This window comes from Durio zibethinus, chromosome 3 (genome assembly GCF_047325235.1).
Source record: "Durio zibethinus cultivar Kanyao isolate XHJ-2024 chromosome 3, ASM4732523v1, whole genome shotgun sequence".
Lineage (NCBI taxonomy): Eukaryota > Viridiplantae > Streptophyta > Magnoliopsida > Malvales > Malvaceae > Durio > Durio zibethinus.
In genome coordinates this window covers 29,288,115-29,311,207 of record NC_143164.1, presented here as the reverse complement: position 1 = coordinate 29,311,207, position 23,093 = coordinate 29,288,115, and positions in this window count along the sequence as shown.

Below are 23,093 nucleotides of genomic sequence, written 5' to 3'. Positions count from 1 at the left end.
TGGTTTAGTCCCAAATCCATACACATAGATGCGGTGGTTGCACTCACATTATTTGACATCAGGCTTGTAGATTGAACTTGAGATTATGAGATAAATTCTTAGCAAACTTTTGATTCAGTGAAGAAGTATAGTTTTCCTAAAAGTGTAATTCATATTGGATTTATTAAGAATAACAAAACAATGAAATATTGAAATTATTAATTTTTCATAATTGAAGAATAAATATAATAAAATTCACTTACATTAACAAATTTGAAACTTTATGAGTGTGATCAAATACTTTTTTATACATAAAACTAGTAGCTGCAACTCTTCTGACTACATTTAAAAGTTGTTACATAGTATATAATATTGTGTGCTTTGTGCAACTTGATCATAATGATTCATTTATATCACTCAATAGAGAATTAAAATTTGTTGAGGTTGAATTTAGTTGTTGCTCCTAGAACCTTAACTTGTTACCATAATTGGCGTTTGAGTTAAAATTTTAATATAAATCATTTATAACCATTCCATGATGGATTTCGTGCTTCTACTTTACACAATAGATCAATGACCTCATCTCTACTTTTTGATGATTGTGCTTGTCCACGTTTTCCATAAGCATCTCAATTCGTGTAACAGTGTAAAAACCTTTACAATAAAAGTAAGTACGCACATATCATCTGCTTTAAAAAATCATTTGTTTGCACTATATCATCGTCAGCGTCTTCATTATTATAGCGTCCATTTTATTCGGAGTCTTTTGAATCTTAAAATTTGTTCTTAGACTTTTGTCCATTAATAAAATGTGAGTTTAAGCTATTTGATTTTGCATTTCGTGTTTGAGCTTTGGGCTTGTTTTAAAGAAAGTTGATTTGGGATTTGCTTTAAGTCCAAACCAAGCCCATTTACTATTTTGTCATTTTAAAATTATTTTAGTTATTTATTTTGATTTTATTTTCGAAAAATGAAAAAAAAAAAAGAAGATAAACATAAAAGAAAATTTGGGTAAACAGTTTCAATTGAAATTTGGAAAGGGATAATTTAAAGTAATCTCTTGGTTTGGATTGTGTACAAGTTGTTTGGATTAAATTGAAACTGGAATTTTGATTGATCTAGAATACTATTTTGATTGAGATTAGCTCCCTATTTAAACACCAATAATTAGCCACTAGGGGAGTCAAAAAAATCTGAGAGAACCAAAAACAAAAAAATCCCTACTCTATTCGGCCTAACTCACAGCTACTGCCATTTTCGCCTAAATCAACACTCATTAGCCTTTTGCATATATCATCACCCGAAACCCACTACCACAATCACCTATTTGCAATCTAAAATCATCATCATTCATAAATAACTCGGCCAATGCAGCCACACTTAACTACATCCCACCTTATTGGATCTCAGACCAGGCCTCAATTACACAGCCACCTACTATCGCTACTGAAACACCACAGCAATTGTTTGCCTATCCTGTCAGCACCTAAAACCCCTATCATCAACGCAGTACTATGCACAATAAACATAAAAAAAAATTCAGGAAAAGGATAATTAAGAAACCATATTCAAGGCTATTTTGGGACTAGAAATTATTGGAGGAACTTATCGTGTTACTGGATAAATAGAAAAAGAAAAAGGGTCTAGCAATGGTAGGAGCTGCGACAAAAGGTGGCAGTCGACGTTGGAGACATGAATCTTAGAAATTGAAGCCCATAAAAAGGAAGGGCATGGAGAGGTGAGCAACGTATTGAAAATTCAAGAGATTTTGACTATTGGCAAGGTAGTTTTCTGGTAGCTTAAATTGTCGATCCAAAATTTTAGATCTAAAGAAACCACTATGGGGTTCTTTTGGAGAAATCCAAATGGTGGAAATCTGGCAAAGGATGAGAGGAAGACTCAGTGAAAGTTCAATAGCCAATTAAGGTGACGGCAACGGTAAATCCGAGATTTTGGCTTTCTGGTTCTTTCAATTTTTGTGCAAAAGAAAACTTTTTCAGGAAATCTGAACAGTTAGATCAAAAGAGAAGGAGTTTTGCTAATTTCTTAGAATTTTTGTCTCTGGCGACCGGCGACATTGACGGTGTGGACGGCAGCTCAGGTGATATAAGCGGCGGCTTAAAATCGAAGAGGAGAGAGAGGGTATTGGGAGGATACAGAGAAGAGAGAGGATGAGGAAAAATACAAAAAAATTTGATTTTGGGTTTTATAGAGCCAACCAAAATGACTTCGTTTTGCATAAAGGAAGTGAGCTGCTAAGCAAGCAGTGACCTGAGCGTAGTCCCATAGTTGAGCCAAGTGGAGGAACAGAGTTGACTAAGACTATTGATCGAGCCGCTGACTGAGTCATTGATTGAGCTAATTTTTGGTATTTTTATTTTATTTATTTATTTGTATGAATAAAAAATTAATTTATGAAGATTGTTTCGAGATTAAAATTTTACGGAGGATTTTGTTGATTTAAGATTGATTTGAAAATTTAAATTTGACATAAAAATCCTATCAATTATTGAAGGATTTTATTGGATTGAAATTTTGAAAATTCATTTTCAAGTAAGATCTTACTAATATAATAAAATATTTTTTAAGTTTTTAAAGAAAATTTTTAGAAAATAAATAAATTTTTATTAAATTATTGGATGAATTTTTAGGCTTAAAACAAATTTTAAAGTTATATTCATAAAGTCTTATCAAATTATTTGAAAATTTTATGAGTTTAAAAATAATTTTTAAAATTAAATTTCTAAAAGCCTATTAACGTATTGAAGGATTTTTGTGAGTTTAAAAAAGAATTTTTGAAAATTAATACTAACATATTGTAGGATTTCATTGATTTGGAAATAAATTTTTTTTTTTTATTTGGAAAAACTTATTTTAAAAAGAAGTGATATTTATTAAAACAATTTAAGATTAATTTCTAATACTAACATTTCTAAGAGGTTTTTTTGGCTTTGAACAATATGAAATCAACTAATATCATCATTGGATAGGCATTTTTGGATGTTATAACTATTCCTACATGTAATTATATTTTCGAACCTATTTTGGTGATTAGAATCTACCTTTATAAAGAAATTTAAGTCAAGCGTAAGATTTTTTTAAAATGATATAGATTCAATTAGGTAACCAACAATACCTAATAAAAAAATTTGTGGTGACTCTTCTATTTGTGTCTAGTAGTCAAGTTTTCGAACTTACATGTTATAACAATTTAATGACTCCATTAGGAATTATTGAGAGTCAGGCCAGTAATAGACTTTGCATTATCCAAGCCTTAAAAAAAGTTAAAAACTTTTTAATATTTTTCTTTCTTTCATTTGTTTTACTAATTTATTTTTAGCATTTATTGTTTTCTATCATTTATATAAGGAGTAAAATACATATACTTCCATGAGGTTTCATGTCTCTGCACAAGCTAGCGAAATACTTTTATTCAAGTTTAACATTTTTTGCTTGTAGCCTATGATGGGTGAATAAAAGTGCCTTACTAATCTATGATGGATAACAATGAGGGATATTTTGGGACCTTTTAGATTTTGAAAATCCAAATCCCCCATATAGTGAACCATAAAGGACTTAACCTGGAGGTAAAGCCATGTTTTTCCCTTTTATAGAAATGACCAAAAATCAGGTTATACACCTTTTACCATACATGTGTTGTGCACTGATTTGTTTTATTTTATTTTTTCTTTTTGTGTTGGACACAGACTTGTTGTTTGTATGTTTTTCCTTTTTGCATGAATCATGTTAACATCAATAAGATTGCAAATATTTGTTACATTCATTTCGTGCACCAAACTCATTCGTACATCATCATTCATGTCATGCATTCATCTTCATCAAATCATTACATATCATAGAAGCCACTTATTTTAATTTAGAGCTGCGGTTTAGAAGACATGGGAGATTAATTGAAATCATGGATTCATGCCTTGGAACTTAATAAAAAAAATTTGGACATGACCTTTTGTAGGTGAAATTGCACCTTACCAAGCTAGTGAAGATGGTTGAAAATCTTATGTAACCTATTCTCAAAAGTATTTATTGCTTCCAACCTATTTGTGTATTAAGTAGCCATTTTGTCAAGACCCTCCAATCCCTCACAGGACAAATGCTTGTTTCTACTAGTGCATTTAGTGGCTTAAGTAAAGACCAAATCAAAAAAAGGGCGGATAAGACAAGGCCCTTTGTTTTCAAACAAACATCATAGATTGGTTTACATCCAAACCCTTATTTCAATATGGCTATTTTTCAACCACCCCTTTTGATAACCTATGTAGGACCTTTTACTTTCATACAACCCTCATAAATTGGCTCTAATCCATATTCCCACCAAGTTATAAGCACCGTCTTTTAGAATCCCTGTGCTTATCAACCAATCTTATGACCAAATCTTCAAACAAACCTTTGAGCACATATGCCTAGTTCAGTTCTAGTATCAACATCTTCAAATCGATCAATTACTCAACTAAAAAACCTAGTAAGTAAAAGAAAATAAAAAGCCATCATTGATCCAATCCTTATGATTTAGATTAAGTTATTCCTATAACTTATTAAAATCATCTTTTTGCACCAGTTCTTTTAGAGCTATTGAAACCTCCTTATCGTAAATGGTATGATGCCAATACTCGGTGTGACTATCATAATATAAATGCGAGTTATTCTATAGAAAGTTACATTGCTTTCAAATATAAGGTATAGAGTTTAATTAAGGCTGGCTTATTGAGTTTTGAGAATGAAAGAAGGCCAAGGGTTGTTAAGAATTCTTTGCCTAATCATACGGGATGAAGATCTTATCAATGGTGATACATTGATTTTGAAGTTCTCGGGATGAAAGGATCCAATAAATTTTAGATTTGTTTATGGATGTTATTTATGTGTTTTTGTTAGAATAATTTTTAATTGTAATTGAGGATATTTTGTTATGTGATAACATTCAATGCAACCATTCATTCATATAGAAAAGATTCTTTTCTTTGCATAAATTTGTGGTTAGATATCATCCTAATTTTAATTGTGGTAATAAAGGTTCAAGATAGTTTAAATGTAACAAATTTCAGGTCAAGCTATTTCTTGTGCCGAAGCAAGGATCATGGAACAAGAGTAAGATAGTTGAATTGACAAAGTTGAGAGGTTTTAAAAGGAAATAAGAGGAAACTCGGTTGAGATAATAGACATGCTAAAAAAATTAAATAAGGGAAAAAGAGTAAAACAAGTTTACACTCAAAATGAGCATCAACCATAAAATGTGAAAGATCCCTTATACATATTGGTTTTGGTCTATATCAGACCCAAACATTCCAAGTGGCAAAATCTCGATAGGAATCATTTTATGAAGCATAGCTTTATCTTGGAATACTTTTAACAACTAAACAAAAACAATTCCCAAGATACATTACATTTGTTTTAGGCAAAGAAAAATTAGATCCAATACAAGTTACTGATTTGGATGACCTTAAATAGTAAGAAAAATTGAATGTAAATACATTTGAAACAATAAAGGACTCGAGCTCTTAATAGAAGATAAATCTTCTAGAAGAAAGGTCTCGAGCTGTGAAAGGAATAGATTTTTATGGTTCTATGGATGTAATAAAGCTTGAGGTTCAGGATCTTAATAGTAATCCAATTGGTTTCATACTTTAGTGTTTTTGAACATCACTTAGGAGATTTTAAATTAAGATAACCAAAAAGCGACTTCGATTCATGGTATTTATCTGGAGTGAACCAAAGTTAAAGGGAGGGTTAATTGAAAGCTAGTTCCTTTATCTCTTCTTAAGATCGATAGCTAAAACCTACTAGCGTACAAATGTTTAAATGCACGTAATCTTTCTATAACTACTTTATTATCCTAGACCTTTTTATCCCCATAACAAACAACTGAAAGCTAGATGTATGGGTGCGAGGGCCAAAGCTTTACTTTGGTCCACCACCTAGGGGATTTCTAAATGGAATTTCAATTGAGTTTAGCCATTGAAGTACTTTCTTTTGCCTGCCAACGGTATACAAAGATAAAGATCAAACCCTAAGATTAGGAAAGACAGAAAGAAACTCGAAAGAGAAAAGCTGAAGAAAGTGGCTTCAATATTACAGAAAGTAATATTAAAGTCTATCGACTCTATCCCTTCGAGAGAGAGAAAGGTCCAATCGCATCTCACAAAGAAAAAAATTATAGTTCTATTCGTAAGTAGTCTTAACACTCCATATTTTGAGAAGATGATTGAAAATACCATTTAGAACTTTGCTAACATGGTCATATTTGGGGAAATAATAGAGAATGCCACAAGTTTAAATGTGATGATGTAGTTATCACGTTGAAAAGAATGAAAGAAATGCTTAAGCTATGATTTATGATAGGCAACAGGTTTGAGACTTTACCCCATACCATCTTTATCTAATGTACCAACCTTACTACCCTACCATATATAACCTCTCATAGAAACCTTATCTTCATCAACCAATCCAATAATTAAGCTTTCATGCAAGTTGTACCCTCAAACAACTACTCATCTATTGTTTTTCAACTAAGGAGTAAAAAAAAAATGGTCTTAAGAAAATCCCAATTCTTAATCTTTTGCTTCTGCTAGTAAAACACTAGTACTTTACCCTTGTGTCTTAAAAAATGAATCCAAATTCATTAGTGAGGAGTTATGTTCTAAATGGTAAATGTGATTATCACATGGGGCTAATTGGGTATTCAACTAAAAGATATAAGTTATTGAAGAGATGATTGAAGGTTTTATCAATAGTGGCACCCTAAATCAAGAGCTTATAGAATAATGAAAATCTATTTTGACATAAATTGAGAATTTGTTTTTAGGTTATAATTTGTTATCTCAAACATTTATTTTGTAGGAAAATTTTAGATGTCTGTATTTTGTTTTCATAAATGCTATTGGCAATAAGTTTTAATTTTGATTGTTTGAATAAATTCTTTCTTAGTTTGTTTGAGAAGTCCTAAAAAAATTGATAATTACTATTAAGAATAAGCATCGTAATCCATTTCATTGTGATTCATTTTAGTTGAAACATTCAAAACCTTGAAAAATCCCTAAGGGCAAAAGTTTTGAAATTTTATAAACCTTACTCCTATATGAGAATGGTGGGCTTTAAAAGTTATTGGTTTTCACTTGGGCAATGAACAATGAGATGACTGCTTAATTTGCAAAATTTTTTAATACATAGAGTACTCTCATAATTTTTCTAGATTTAATAAATGTTAAGGCCACTTCAAATACTTTACCACCCAAGTTTCTTCAAAAATCTCCAAATTTTCAAAAGTCATGTTTCTTCAATTTGTTCATTATCTTAACTTGTGCAACATTCTTTTCCCTTTTTAGTTCTTCTACAAAGTGGTCCTTTGCCTATATCTTAGGGAAAATTCACCAAAACACCATATTACTTGATGTCCGCAATATCATTGTGTTCAACGTTGTGATTTGTACATTTAGGAACGATTTGAAATGGATTGTGAAAATGAAAATTGTTACATTAGGCTTTACTTGAATAGAAAGTTGAGATGATGCATTATGATCATGAGTTGTGAAAAAAAGCAAAAAAAAAAAAAAAATGAAAAGATAAGAGTTAATTGTAACTTCATGCATGACATTTAAATGATTCCACAATCAAAGAGAAAAGATAATCTTCTCCTGAGAATCATTCTTTAGTGAAAGTTTTCATATTTGATATGATAAATGATTATTTTTCATATTCCTTTCATAAAATAAGAAATTATCCATTTGCTACCCCTTTTAAGCCTATTGATTTTTCTTTTTAAATGAACTTTAATTAAGGATTACTCTCCACATTGGGGAACAAGTTCAAATAAAGATCTCTTAAAGACACTGTTGGATCTTATATTAAGGTTTAGGAAAGAATGGCTTATGTCAAGGGGCAAGTTTGAAGTAAGTTAATTTCTAAAAATTTTGAACTAATCTTGTCAAAAATGGAAACATGTAAGGAAAAGGAAAAGAAAAATAAAAGAAAATGAAAAAAAAGAGAAATGAAAAGATGGAAAATACATGTTTAAGAAGTGGAAAAGACAAATGTCTCAATTGAAAAAAAATAGTTCCTAGTTTGATCACCTTTAAACACATTTTTTGGGCATGTTATTGTTTCTTTCAAAACCCCAAACTTGGCCTATGTTATGTGCTTTTAAAAGTCCATTTTGATTAGATGTAGATACCTAAATTGGAAAACTTTTCTTTTAGAAATCATCATCATCATCATTTGATTTTGGATGAATTTGAGTTCCTAATTGTATGGTGGAACAATTAATAATAAAAAAAAGAATGACGCACTAAGGTAAAAACCTAAAAAGGCTATCAAGAGCAAGATTAAAAGTTTGAAAGAAACTCATGAATTTTAATGCATCAAGACAAAGCAAAAAGCATTAGGATGAGGAAATTTTGAATAAACAAAGGACATTGGAAACATTTTAAAAACCTAATAATGTTAACATCACTTTGAAGATTCTCCTTAAAATTTTAACTTTTTGTTTATTTCCCAAAAATTTGAGCCTACCATAGGTAGTTTTGACATTTGTTAAAATGCCACATATTAAGAATTTAAGTGAGTGTCAATGTGGACTGTGCTTTAAAATATACCATTTTGCAAGAAATTCATGCATTTTGATTATGAGCCTCAATGAAGAAACATTGATGCTCCATTTCCAAGCAGTGACAAAGTTTCTCCTGATAACTAGAATCTTAATGTGCCAAACCATCTTATCCATTTGGAAAGACTAAGTTGTGATTTACTTCACTCATTCTATGTGGTAGTCACTAATTATCAAGAGATTGCAAGTTCAAAAAAAAAAAATGAAAAATGAAAAAAACATTTTATCTTGATCATGAAAATAGTTATGCAGGGCAATTGCCATTGCCGTTTTGGTAATTTTTTAGAAGCATGAAAATATTTTGAACAAATGCATCTTTGAATTTTAATGCTCATTATGAATGAGATATGGGTGAATTCCTGATTTTTATTGAAGAAATGTCATAGGTTTTTATGAACTGAAGAAGATTCATGGAAGGCTTTGAGTTAAGAAAATTTGAAAATGATAGCTTCAGTTTATGGGAAGAACTTTTTAGTGAGTTCTCAAGCTATGTGGTGGACATGTGGACGGAAAATATGATTTTAAGAATCATATTATCACAATTAAAGATACACAGTATTGATTTTTATTTGATATAATTTCATGCATTGTATTCATAGCATGTATCCCTTTCGTTGCATTCATTACATACTTTTGGTAGAAAATAGAGAAATAAGCTTAGACTTGAAACTTTGGATTGAAAAAAAAAATTTTTTTTGAGATGAGATGTTGATAAATTTATTTTTTGAGAAAAATCTAGTAAAGAGGATCATTTTTCAAATTAGAATTTCACATGGCTTAAAAGATTATGGTGTATTGGTTAAAACTTCTAAGTATTGGCTTGAAACCTCAAGGTATATTTCTTAAAACTTTTAACTATTAGTTTTTTAAAACCTTCAAGTGCCATTTTAGATTTTAAAGTTGTGGAGCTTTTGTTTTAAAGAAGTATTTTCAATGATAAAAATGATTTATAAGACCTTCATGCATAATCTTTAAAGACTTTTTAATGTAATCTATATGACCTCTAGGCAAGATCTTTAGAACTTTCTGGTAACTTTTTTAGATTTTATAGTTGTGGAGCCTTGTTTTAAAGGAGCATTTTTAATGACAAGAATGATTTGTACAACCTTCAGGTATAATCTTTAAAAACCCTTGGGCACGATTTTTAAGGCATCGAGGCATGATTATAAAATCTTTAGGTTTTGCAAAATTTAAAGTTATGGAATGTTTGTATTAAAGAAGCATTTTCAGTTATAAGAATGATTTGTAGGACCTCCGAACATAATCTCTAAAGACTTTTGAGTATGATTTATAAGACTTTAAAAATGATCTTTAAAACCTTTAGGTACCTTTTCCAAAATTTTAAAGTTGTGGAGCCTTTGTTTAAAAGAGCTTTTTCAAAGATAAGTACGAGTTGCAAGGCCTTCAGTCGCAAGCTCAAAGATTTTCGAGCATGATTTATAGGATTTCAGGACATAATCTTTAAAACTTTCTAGTAATCTTTTTTTTTCCCCAAAACCTTTGGGTATTCTTCTCAAAACCTTCGGATAATATTTTTAAAAAACCTTTAGGTTTATTTTCAAGTCTTTAGTGTATAGCTTTTCAAGTTGTCGAATCTCTGTTTTGAAAAGCATTTGAAAATTCTTTTGTAAAATATGTTTTTCATTTTTTTTAAACAAGTCATACACAGATGTAATGGTTGTTAATAACTTTAAACAATTTTTGTTTCACAATAAATGCATAAAGAGGGGTAACTATAAACACCTCATTTTGTCTATAGTCTTTTCAATCTTGAAATTTGTTTTTGGACTTTTTGTCCCTTAATAAAATGTATTTGGTGTTTGAGCTTTAGGCTTATTTTAAATAAAGTTGGTTTTGGATTTGCTTTATGTCCAAACCAAACCCACTTATTTTTTCATCATTTTTAAAAATTATTTTACTTATTTATTTTACTTATATTTTTGAAAAATAAGAAAAAACAAAAAAAGAAGATAAACAAAAAAGAAAATCCAAATCCCTTTTGTAGAAAATAGTTTGAATTGAAAATTCAAAATGGATAATGCAATCTCTTGGTTTGGATTAGATGAGTTGTTTGGATGAAATTGAAACTGGAATTTTGATTGATGTAGAATATTATTTTGATTGGGATTAGCTATTTATTTAAACAACCACAATTAATTACCAAGGCAGGCAAAAAAAAAAAAAAGGGCAACAACTAAAAAAATCTTCACTCTGTTTGCCATAGCTCACAGTTACTGCCATTTTCGCTTGAACCAACTTTTGTTTACCTTTTATAATCACCACCTCATGAAATCCATTACCATGACCTCCTATTTACAACTCAAAATTACCATCATTCATAAATAACTTAGCTTAGGTAGCCACATTTAACTCGAAACCACATCCTCACCCTTGTTGAATCTCAAACTAGACCTTAATTTTACCACCATTTTCTATCTCTATCGAAGCACCACTAGCAATTGTTTGCCTATCCTATTAACTCTCAAAACTGCTATCACCAATCTAGTACTATGCACAAGAAACATCATAAAAAAATTTAGGACAAGATAGTTAAGAAGCCAAATTCAATGTTGTTTTGGGATTAGAAATTATTAGAGGAACATGTTAAGATAGAGGATAAAAGAAAAAAGGAAAAGAAAGCATCATCGATGAGAACTACAACAGAGGTGGCAGTTGACGCTAAAGACAAAAATCTTGGAAATTAGAGCCATAAAATGGAAAAGCATGGAGGGGTAAGCAACATACTAAAAATTCAAAAGATTTGACCGTTGGCAAGGTGGTTTTTTGGTAGTTGAAAGTTTCAAGCTAAAATTTTAGATCTAAAGCACTCTAAAGTTTTTTTCGAGAAACCCCAATAGTAGAAATCTAGTAAAGGTTGAAAAAAAGTCTTGATGAAAATTCAATAGCCATTAGAGGTGACAGTAATGGTAAAGCTGAGATTTTGGCTTTTGAGTTCTTTCAATTTAGTAGAAAAAGAAGACTTTTTTAGGAAATCCAAACTGTTAAATTGAAAAAATAGAATGAAAAGGAGTTTTCAATAACTTTTAGAATTTTTCATCTTTGGTGATTGGCTGTAGTGGCTATGGTTGATAATAGTGGCAATTACACAAGTGACGGTTGAAAATCACAAATAAAAAAAAGGTTTCGAGAGAAAAGAGATAAGAGAGAAGATAAGGAAAAAAATATTTGATTTTGGGGTTTATATAATCGACCAAAATGACGTCATTTTGCATTTAAGATGTTGCGATCTGAGTCGAGTGTCGTAGTTGAGGTAAGTTAAGAAAATCATTAGATTGAAAGAGGAGGTGGTGAGGAGTTTTTGGAAATTTCTTAGAATTTTTCATCTTCAATGATCGGTGGTAATGGCAGCAACCAATGGCAACATTGATGACACAAGCGATGATAAAAAATTACAGAGGAGAAAGAGTCTCGAAAAACAATACAAAAGAGAATGTAAAAAGAAAAATGCAAAAGAAAATTTTGGGTTTTATATAGTCGACCATAATGACATTGTTTTGCATAAAAGAAGTCGAGCTATTGAGCCGAGTCGTGATCTTAACCCAGTTATGTAGTTGAGACAAGCAAAGAATAGATTATTTGATTGAGCCATTGATTATTGACCAAGCCATTGACCAAGTTATTGGTAAAGTCATTTTTGGGTATTTTATTTATTTATTTATTTATTTGTATGCATAAAAAAATGTAAATTTTGAAGATAATAGTATCAACAAACTCAACACTATTAGCAGATGTAGGAGCATTGTTTCAAGAGATATATTTGGTGCAACATCCAAATGCAAGTGAATTTCATGAGTTCCTTTTTACATTTGGAACAACCATAGCACATCAACATCAGTTGTTAACTCTAAAAGCTCTATTGGCTTGGAAAATTTGTTCGAAAGGCTATACTTAATGGAATCCTCGTAATGGAAATCATTAACAGTATCTTTAATTTAATAGTCAAAGTTGATGATCTTTTGCTTTATTTTTTATGAAACACTTCTTCTTCATGGGTAGTCCATTTTTCCACTCTTTTTAGCTTCAAATGAGAACTTGAAAAACTTAACTTTTTTTGTTGTAGCAAATCCAAATGCTTTTCAGTTTTTGTCTTCAATATTTTCCTTTAAATTAATCAAAGGAGTCAAAACATTTGATCAACTATTTTTGCGGTGATGTCAGACACATAAACCATTGTGTTTCATGTAGACCTAGTAATTTAAAATATCATACAATGACATGATATGAATATGATACAAAAAAGGGACACCAAAATAGCACGGTTTAAAATTTAAAAATAATTATACATAAGTTTTACTTAGCAAAAAAAAAAAAACTTTACATGGTTTTAACAAAACAAAAAAATGTATTTCATGATTTTGTATCAACACAAATTGTGATATATAATTTCATATAAAACATGATATGGATATATGAATTTTAACACAAATAAATGAATTGCCAAATCTAATTTCATGAGAAGAAATAAAGACACAGGATCAAAATACTAAAGAGTGTGACTTGGCACCTTTATTTTTTAAGAAAAAACTAATGTGTACTAATCAATTACGTATTTTGGCAATTACATATATTTTGTTGCGATGTTAAGTTCCTTGGACTTTACTGTAGAATTTTTAAACTATTGGATTTGGATGTAATTTATAGAAAACTAAGAGTTTAACGTAATTTACTATTAAAAAATTATAGTATGTGATAGTCCTAAATGCTAAATAATTCCTAAAATTGAAGGTGACTATCATTAGGGGTATTATAAGGGATGTAATGTAGTCAAGTGGATATAAGATGTTTGAAGTTAACTCGAAAATCAAAACTTGAAATTCAACTCGAGCTTGATCGAATTTAACTTTTAAGCTCAAACTCAACTTGAGATAAAGTTTGAGCTTGAGTTTGTTAGATTAAACTCAAATCATAATAAAATTTATAATTTTGATTAATATGATAGAAAACAAAGTTCAATAAAATTAAAAAAAAAAAGGATAAATTAATAATCCAATGGATGGCTCCTAAGAATAAAGGATTGAACCAATTACCTTTTTTGGATAAGCCAGTACATAACTTGTTGGCTTATAAGAACGATAGAGGATTGGTTCAATAGCCTAACAATAGAACTTAAGTCTCTCCTAACAAAAGCCATCTAACTCGTAAAATCGTAGAATTTTATCTAAAAGCATTAATCATTTTTTAGAAAGCAAAGGTGTAAAATTGAAATGTAAGCTCTCAATTAGTTTCATCTCACCCAATTCTCATGCACATGTAAATGCTACAACTTGAAGCTAACAGAAAAATAATAGAGTTTTAAACAAAGAAATAGTGCCCAAATAGCAAGCTTAGCTAAGGCAAGGGTAGGGTAAAAGGCTTTAGGGTTGATCCCTAACAACAAAAGACCCAAATCACCTTATGCCACTCTTGTCGAATTGTTGGGGTTTGCAATGATGAACGTTGGAAGTATGGGTTGTTTAACAAGACTGTAGGATGGGATTGTAGTGGTGAAAACTAGGAGTATGAGTTGTTGAAGAAAAGTAGAAGGTTGAAAGATAAGATTGTAATGATAAAGCTGAGAGTATGGGTTGCTAAAGAAGATTGATGAAGGCTAATTGAGACTAGGAAAGGAAAAAAAAAAGATAAAAGAGGTGAGAGAGTGAGACTCTAAAAAGAAAGGGCATTAAAAATAATAAAAATATATATTAAAATAAAAAACTCAAATAAGTTCATGAGCCACTCGAGCTAGATAGTAAGATATTTAAACTTGGTTTGTTTAATAAATCAAGTTGTTTGTGCTCAAGCTTGAACCAACAATGATCTAGCCAAATTTTTTTTTCACAAATCGAACCTAAATAGTTTACAACCATAGGTGTATCATTTACACTCCTACCTATTATATTAGGTAATTTACGTAAGTTTTGTTTCAGGATTATTATTGTATATCTATATTATTTGTCAAACCAAGTATATTAAAAAATATTTTAAACTAACAACACTACAAGAAAAGTCATTTTTACTGGCACTTATAAGTGCCAATAAAAGATAACAAAAAGTGTCGATGTTACCATTGCCAACAGTTTTTTGATCGCTAACTAGGTGAGTGCCAGTGAAAGCTCTTAGGCGGTCAGGCCACCGGTGTTAAAATTACAAATGTACTTGCTGGCATGACTTTTTCTGACACTTTAAATGGTTGTTATAAATAAAAAACTTTCAAAAGCATTTTAAAGTGCTAGTAAAGTTACATCTTATTTAAATTTTTTATATTTATTGAGTAAGTTATATTGGCACTTAAAACAACTCTAAAAGGTCTTACTTTTTTTAAAAATAATTTTTCTATTTCCAATTTTTATAGCCAATGAAATTAAAAAACAAACAATTAGTAGAGAATGAAAGTCTAAAAGATGTAGCATTAGTTGCGCAACAACATGTACAAACATTAATGCATTAACAAAAGTGCACATATATGGAAAGAGAGCTAGATTCTAGAAACATAAAGAGACTTGTTATTGAAACCCCTGCAAGTCCCAACTTTTGCAATTTCTGGCAAAAGAACATTTTTGAATTACTTATTTCCTAAATTTTGCTTCCATGATTACAGAACAATAATTAATTGATATGTGCATTACACTTGAAGTTTGTAATTGTAAGGGTATCTAAAAACCTAACTCTTAACATGGTGGTTATGCTTTGGCTTGAGTTTGTGAACGAAATTTACTATGCAAGTTTTGTCTACCAAATATTTAAATCAGATAGAAGCCTTCCAAATTTCATATCAAGAGCTTTGGATATGATTAATGAGCATAGTAATTGTAGTATTCAAGCATAGTTAAAATACACTAGCAAATAATAAAAGAAATAAGATTGTCGGGGTGAGGACAACCTATATTAGTAGAACTTCACTAAAGTGACAATATCATGATTCATAAGTATTAAAATCAACAGAATTCAATAGTAGTGTCATTTGTCAATGTCTACAAGTTGTAAACATCAAATAACCATCAAAGGCAAATTGCAACCTGATACCAATCCTATTACAATTATCAAAACTATCAAAACACCAAAAATTTATCAAAATACCTATTATCATCAATAATGCAATAGCATTTTCCTTAAAGTATAACAGTGTAATGTAATTAAAGGATAAAAGTGAACATCATTCTGGAGTATAATTGAACTATGAAATTTATGCTTAAATCTATCAAAATACAAATTATCAACAATAATGCAATAGCATTATTCTCAAAGCTTTCGTCTTTCTTTAGTTATTTGCATGTAGTGATCCGAATGAACTTTATGTATCTGAAACCTATAATTCAATACAATTTCTAGATTAGAGTAGACATAAAGACCATCTGATCTTCGGTTCCTGTAACAAGTAATGAATGTTGAGTTCCTAAACTGAAACTTGAATAGAAAGATTGTTGAAAAGAAAAGAACACAAAAGTAATTGTAGCAAGAATAGTAAACTAAAAAGAATGAAAAAAAGCTTTAAAAGAAATAGATATTGAATAATAAGAATGTTTTTTATTAAAAGAAAGAATTAAGAAAACATTTTGTTATGATTAATCTGTTGCTTTCGCTAAAATGCAAAGAAAACTAAAAAACAAACCTCAAGTAAATTGAAACTACAAGAAAGAGATAGAGAAAAGAGAGGGATGAGAAATAAGTGACTTGTAAGTGAAGAGAGCCACCTTATTTATAGGCATAGGTTCGGCTAAGATGGGGATTGGGATTATATTCTTCAATCCAAACTCTAAAAGATTAGCTTTGTCTTGATTTTTAAAGAGCTATGGTCGAATAAAATGGTATTTATTCTGGGAGTGCTTTGGCTGAATAAGACTTCTTAGATTTGATCTTGGTCATACATGTGTCATGCCACCTTGATCTTGCAATTTTAAAGGAGGTTCGCTTAAGCATGGTTATCCAATACTATTTAGTTGCTTTAAATTTAAACTTTTAAGATAAACTTCCAAGAGTCCTTCTTCAATATAAACTTTTGCCCTCGATCTCTTGATTAGTATTTAGTTTGCATAGAATCTCTTTCAATATTGATCAAAGAGTCTTTCTCTTGTAAAAATCTATTCTTGGTCGAATATAAGTAGGAGCCCTTGTCCAAGTATGCTTCTTCAATCACTAAGTGCGTGTAGGGTTACTCATTTAAATGGGATAGTCGAATATATTTAAGAGTCATAGTGCAAGTAGGATTCTTTTATCCAAGTGAAATTAGAGTCCTAACATCAATAGGATTCACCTAAACTTGGTTCTTGCATGGCTAAACATTACAAGAATTAGGATAAACCTAATCTTGCATAGAATTGCTTGGCATTGCATGGCTTTCACATCCCATATGTTTGAAACCTAAAGATAAAAAAAAAATACATTAAACACACCAAATTTAAACAATTTTCAAAAATTTTGAACTAAAAAAGACTTGTAAAATACTATATTTCATTGTTATCAACTACTTATTGTTGTTACCTATCTACTGTCCTTAGTATAGAAGCTGAGTTGATATTATTATGTATAAACTTAATTTATTGCATGATTTAAGATATTTTTGCATGAATACATGATTATTAATTTATTATAATATTGCATGATTATTAATATATTTATTTGTGTGATTGCATTACTACTAATATATTTATTATTGTATAATATGTTTTTATATTTATTGCATGATATGATTTTATATTTATTGCATGATAATTTTTGTATGATAATTTTTAGATGGTATGATTTAATATTTATTGCATCATTACATAATTACATGATTACTTGATATTTTGATAGAATTTTTGTATTATCATGGTGTGTAAATAAATAAAAGGATTGGAATTGATTTTGATTTGCATGAAAAAAACCATCTTGATTAAGGCTTAGGTAAGATAACAAATAATTAGTTTGGTACCAATGTTGGGTGTAAAGGGGTGCTAAAACCTTCCTTGCACGTAACTGACTCCTGAACCTTATTCTATTGATGTAGACTAGAATATATTCTTTTTAGGGACCCTTAGTTTAGGTTTAGGATAACCTTAAAAGGAATAAATTCATACAGGTAGCCAATCACACCTAGCTAAAAAGGATTGGTGGCTATTCCATGATTTTTATGTCTAATGGGTAGGTTCTCGAATCTAAATATTTACCTTGTAGGGGTTTAAATGCAAAAGGACCCAAGTGAGAAAAAGGCCAAACTTAAAGTTGAAAACAATGCTGAAGTAGATGTTAGTCATGTGAGAGCAATAAGTTTAAATTTAGAATTTGGCTTTGAACTTATTTTGGAAAATATTTTTTATATGCCTTTGTTTATGAGGAATTTGATTTTAGTTTCTATTTTCGACAAACATGGTTACTATTTTGGCATTGACAATGAATGACTTGTTTTTAAGTTCAAATGTTATTAGTGAATTTAAATTATTTAGCAATTTATATAAACTGTGTTTGGCTTACAATATGGAATATAGTTTTAATAATGTTGAAAAGACAGTGTCTAAAAGATCTTTAACTAAGGAAAACTCTTCTTTATTGTGGCATAAAAGGTTAGGTCACATTTTTAATGAAAGAATGTAAAGACTAATAAAATATGGTACTTTGCCTTCCATTGATTTTGAAAAGTTAGACACTTATGTTGATTGCATAAAGGGTAAACTAACTAAGACTATGAAAAAATGGGTAACTCGTAGTTCTGACCTTTAGAAGTTGTACACATTGATATTAGTGGACCTTTTACATCTATTTTGTGTAATAACAAATATTTTTTACTTTTATTGATGACTATTCTCGCTCTAGGTGTCTTTATTTTATTGACAAAAAATATAAAGCTTTTAAAAAATTCAAAATTTTTAAAACTAAGGTAGAGAAACAATTAGGGAAAGTCATCAAAGTCATTAGGTCTGATTAAAGTGGTGAGTATTATGATAGACATGGTGAAACTGAATAGCTAATGGGAACATTTGCCAAATACTTACAAGAATGTGGGATTATTGCTCAATATACGATGCCTGATAGTCTTGAACAAAAAGGTGTGACCGAAAGGCAGAATCACACCTTTAAGGACATGATGAAGAGCATGATGAATAGGACAATCTTCTTGAATCTCTTTGGGTGAAGCTATTAAAACTACCTTGTATATATTCAATAGAGTACCTAGTTAACCTATTCCTAAAACACCTTTTAAATTGTGGATTGGTAGGAAACCTAGCTTAAACCACTTTTGAGTTTAGGGATGTCTTGTAGAAATTAGAATATATAACCTTTTCAAAAAAAAGACTGAACTTAGGAGTACTTATTACTTTAAAACTGAACCTATATTGACAATAGGTTTACTGCATTGTTTTCTAAGAACAATAAGAACACTAGTAGGTCTAAACATTTGGAGATAAAATATCTTAAAGTCAAGGATTTTATGAAAAATTGTGAGATTGTTGTTAAACATATTGAGACTGACAACATGATTGCTTATCTTTTGACTAAGGGATTAAAACCTATAATGTTTGGTAAACATGTTGAGAGTATGGGTATTTTGGGATCTTTTGACAAAGTTAATTAGTGGGAGTATATCTATCATAAGGTATTGGTCCAGAGAGTTGATCATTAGACATAAATATTTGAAATTGAGAAAAAAAAAGAGGAGTCACCATCAATCTTTTTAGGATGTGATTGGCCATAAAAAAATTTTATCTTCTTAATAAAACAATAAATTGGATTTAAAGTCTATTAAAAAGATAATTATGGTATATGAAAATAGAATTTGGTTTGAGAGTCAGTTACACGTAGGAAAAGCTTAGCACCCTTACAGCTCTCTTAAAATTGGTGCCAATTAATCATACACTATCTATAATTTTGGATAAAATGGTTTTTTATTTAAGATTTGATAATAATTCCTTTAATTTTAAAGAAAGAAAATCAACTAAAAATCTTTATTTAAGAATATTATAAAAGTCTTTAAATTAAAAAAATATCTTATAATTCTTCAACATATAGACAGAATTCAAATATAATCTTTTTTGTCTAAGATTTACCATACCATTCCATTCAAAATAAAATCACATTGTTTGCAAATGATAATTGTTAGTAACTCTCAAACATCTAGGCAGAGTACTAAAAAATTATCTTCCTCAAAATGTTATTTTAATTTTATATTTTTTGAAACCAATTTTTCAAAGAACTTTTTATGCAGTAAAAATGAAAAATGCTATAGTTAACCATAAACATCAATAATTAAAAAAACTATATGTGTGTATAACTTTTTATGTAGTAAAAATGAAAAATGCTATAGTTAACCATAAACATCAATAATAAAAATATATATGTGTGTAACAAGTGCAAAAATTGATTTAAAATGGGATATATGCAAATGTATGTCATAAATGATGATGAAATGCAAATTTGGGTTCGAGTCCTTAAAATTAAAGAGACCACCTGAACTCTCCAATCTTTAGGTAGAGTTTGGGTGTGACTACTTATGTTTAAGATTCCATTTTTATTTTTATTCTTTTATTTATTCTTGTTATTATTTTGATTAAAGAATTATAAAAAATCTTAATGAAATAAAATTTCCTAAATACTCTATCTTTTAGGTGACATTCAAGGACAAATTATTTCACAAAAGGTTTTCATACATATCCTTAAAAATTCAGGATGATCTTAGGATTTTTGGTAGATTTAAAGTTTCATGATTTCATTTAGGGTTTACATATAAGGTTTTGGGTTTCACATAGGATTTAAGGTTTTAGCTAGAGTTTAGAGTTTCACTTAGGGTTTCAGGTTTCACCTAGAGTTTAGGGTTTTACATAAAGTTTCGGGTTTCCTTTTTAGGGTTTCATTTTACGAACCTCTTTAAAAATCTCCAACATTCAGATAGACTTTTGGAGTAAGTTATATTTTTATGACTTCTCTAAACACTAATTATTATTATTATTATTATTATTATAGTTTTCCTCTTCTTCATTAAAAATTATTATTATTATTATTATTTTATTTTTGTATTTTTATTTTTTTATTATTTAATAATTTTTCAATATCTAGATGAAATTATTTCTTAAAACACGATTTTAACTCCCTACAACATCTAGGCAGGGATTTTAAAATCTTTTTTTATTATTTTATTTCAAGAGATCTTAAAATATAACTAACAATGAAAATGATATCAAGGACAACAAAAACATGTCAATTAGTAACATAATACATACGTAAAGCCATTCAACAACCAAGATCAAACATAAGCTAAAATAATCATACATTGGTAAAAAAATAATAATAAATAACAATAGAAATAGTGTAAAAAGCTATTTATTCATATGATCTAAGTTTTTTATTATTATTTGTATTATTTGGATTTTTATATTTATTATTTATTATTATATTTTGCTTGCTTATCTACTTGTTCGTATTTATTATTGTTAATATTATTATTATCACAACCCTCTAATCAAGTTCCTAAAATAACTAAAAGCCAATAAGAGAACACAAAGACACATAGAGGTACCCTAATTACAATCATTATCGTTCTCACTTTCCTTGAAACACTAGGTTTTGCTTGTCTCTACCATTTTCATTCTTCTGTTTAAGATTACAAAACATAAAAGAAAAACAAGTTTGGCAAACCCCAAAGCTACATACCCCAAGCCTACGTTTTAGAAACTTTTCTATCATTTCTAAATTGGTTAAGCTTTAGGTTCTTATGTGATCCACCCATTAGAACAAAATAAGACTACCTTTTATACCTAGTGTGATCGATTAACATGGTGATGAATAAGAAAATGTTAAACTCTCATGAACCGAATTATAAGGAATGATAAGAGACCAAACCTAATAGCATTTATAAACTAGAATTGTAGCTTTAAGGATGACAAATTGCATGAAAGTATTAAACTTTCATGAACCGAACCATAAAGAATGACAGGAGACTAAACCTCATTTTACTGTCTTCACAAAAGTTGCACTTCTTTCTTTTTCTTATTTTTTTCCTACTTTTTTGTTTTACTATTGATTTTTCTTTTTGCTTCCACCTAGTTTTTTTATTGATTCCTTTTCTCTTATGCTCAACTTCTTCTTTGTTCAACCACCTTCTGCTTGGTTTTTTTTTCTTTTCCTTTGCTTGCTTATACGCCTATGCCCTCAAGCCACCAATCTTCTATTAATATTTACCCTTCAAGCCAAATCATGTTTTGGCTAGGATATTGTCATATTTGTAGTACTTTGATATTTGATATCTTATAAAGGTATTATTTCTTTATCATTGAGCTTGTGGACATATATTTCAATGTTGATGCTTATATTATAAAGTCCTTGGAATATAAAAAAAGTTTTAAAAGGGAATTACAATGAGATTGTAATTATAAGATCATTTTTGCATAAAAGTAATATGTTTTAAAATTGTTCTTAGTCAATGTTTTATCAATAAGAAAACATTGACAAAAGCTGTTGAGACAACACATAGTTATGCTTTTATGAAGCAGGTAACCAATCTTATATATTGAAGTTTGGATAAATTTGAGCTAAAAAGTGAGTGTATATTATAAGAACAAGTTCACTAAACATGACCCGATATGAGAATACTATATAGTAGTTCACATAGTGTCAATAGTTATATTATTATGTGATAGTTTTGTAAGTGAACCTTTCACTTAAGATTAATTATGATCTTATATCATGAATATTAAAGTTTAACTTTACTTTACTTATAGTTTTAATCAAGAATGTTCTAGTAGAGTATTATTGGGTATAACATGAGTTATATGAAGATGTATGAAGTAATCAAGATGGGATTCATCATCTTCTGTGATCAAGAGAGTATCTCAACTAATCTTGATTGAATTAACTTAAAAAAATCTTTGGTCAAAGTGAAATAAAAGTTTAGAATTATTCTAAAGCTTATTTGTGAGTTAATGTTAAAGACAAGACTTAACATGGTTGAATAAGATTGAGCTGATACTAAACCATACTTAATATTCAAACTGAGATACTATGTGATGAAAAGATATTAATTATACACTAAGACCATTCACAGATAGGTTGTCACACCATATTGATTTTTCTTTAGCAATTGAGGGTCATGGCAATGAAATTAGCATTGATCATAATCTATAAACATAATATTGGCTAATTTGAGAATTAGTGATGAAGACAAAAAGTTTATTTCATTCATAGTCAAATACTAAGGCTTCTAATGCTTGTGTTTATTGCCAACATGCTAAATAACCTAATAAGTCACACAATAAGATAATTGTGAATGATTAAAATTAAGACAAATTAAGTTGATGTCATTTGATTTTGATATGACCAAAAATACAAGAAATAAAAATAAGAGAAAAAGTTTTACTTGTTTGGTACATTCGGTTAGCATAAGGTTAATTATGAAAATTTATATTCCAAGTATTAAACCTATTGGGCTGAGTGCTTCCCTTTATAAAGAACATCAAGCTGCAAAAGGCCTTGCAAACACTTATTGGCTATAGTTTGGCTTTGGGTTCTACAAAACTTAGGGAAGGTTCTTTCA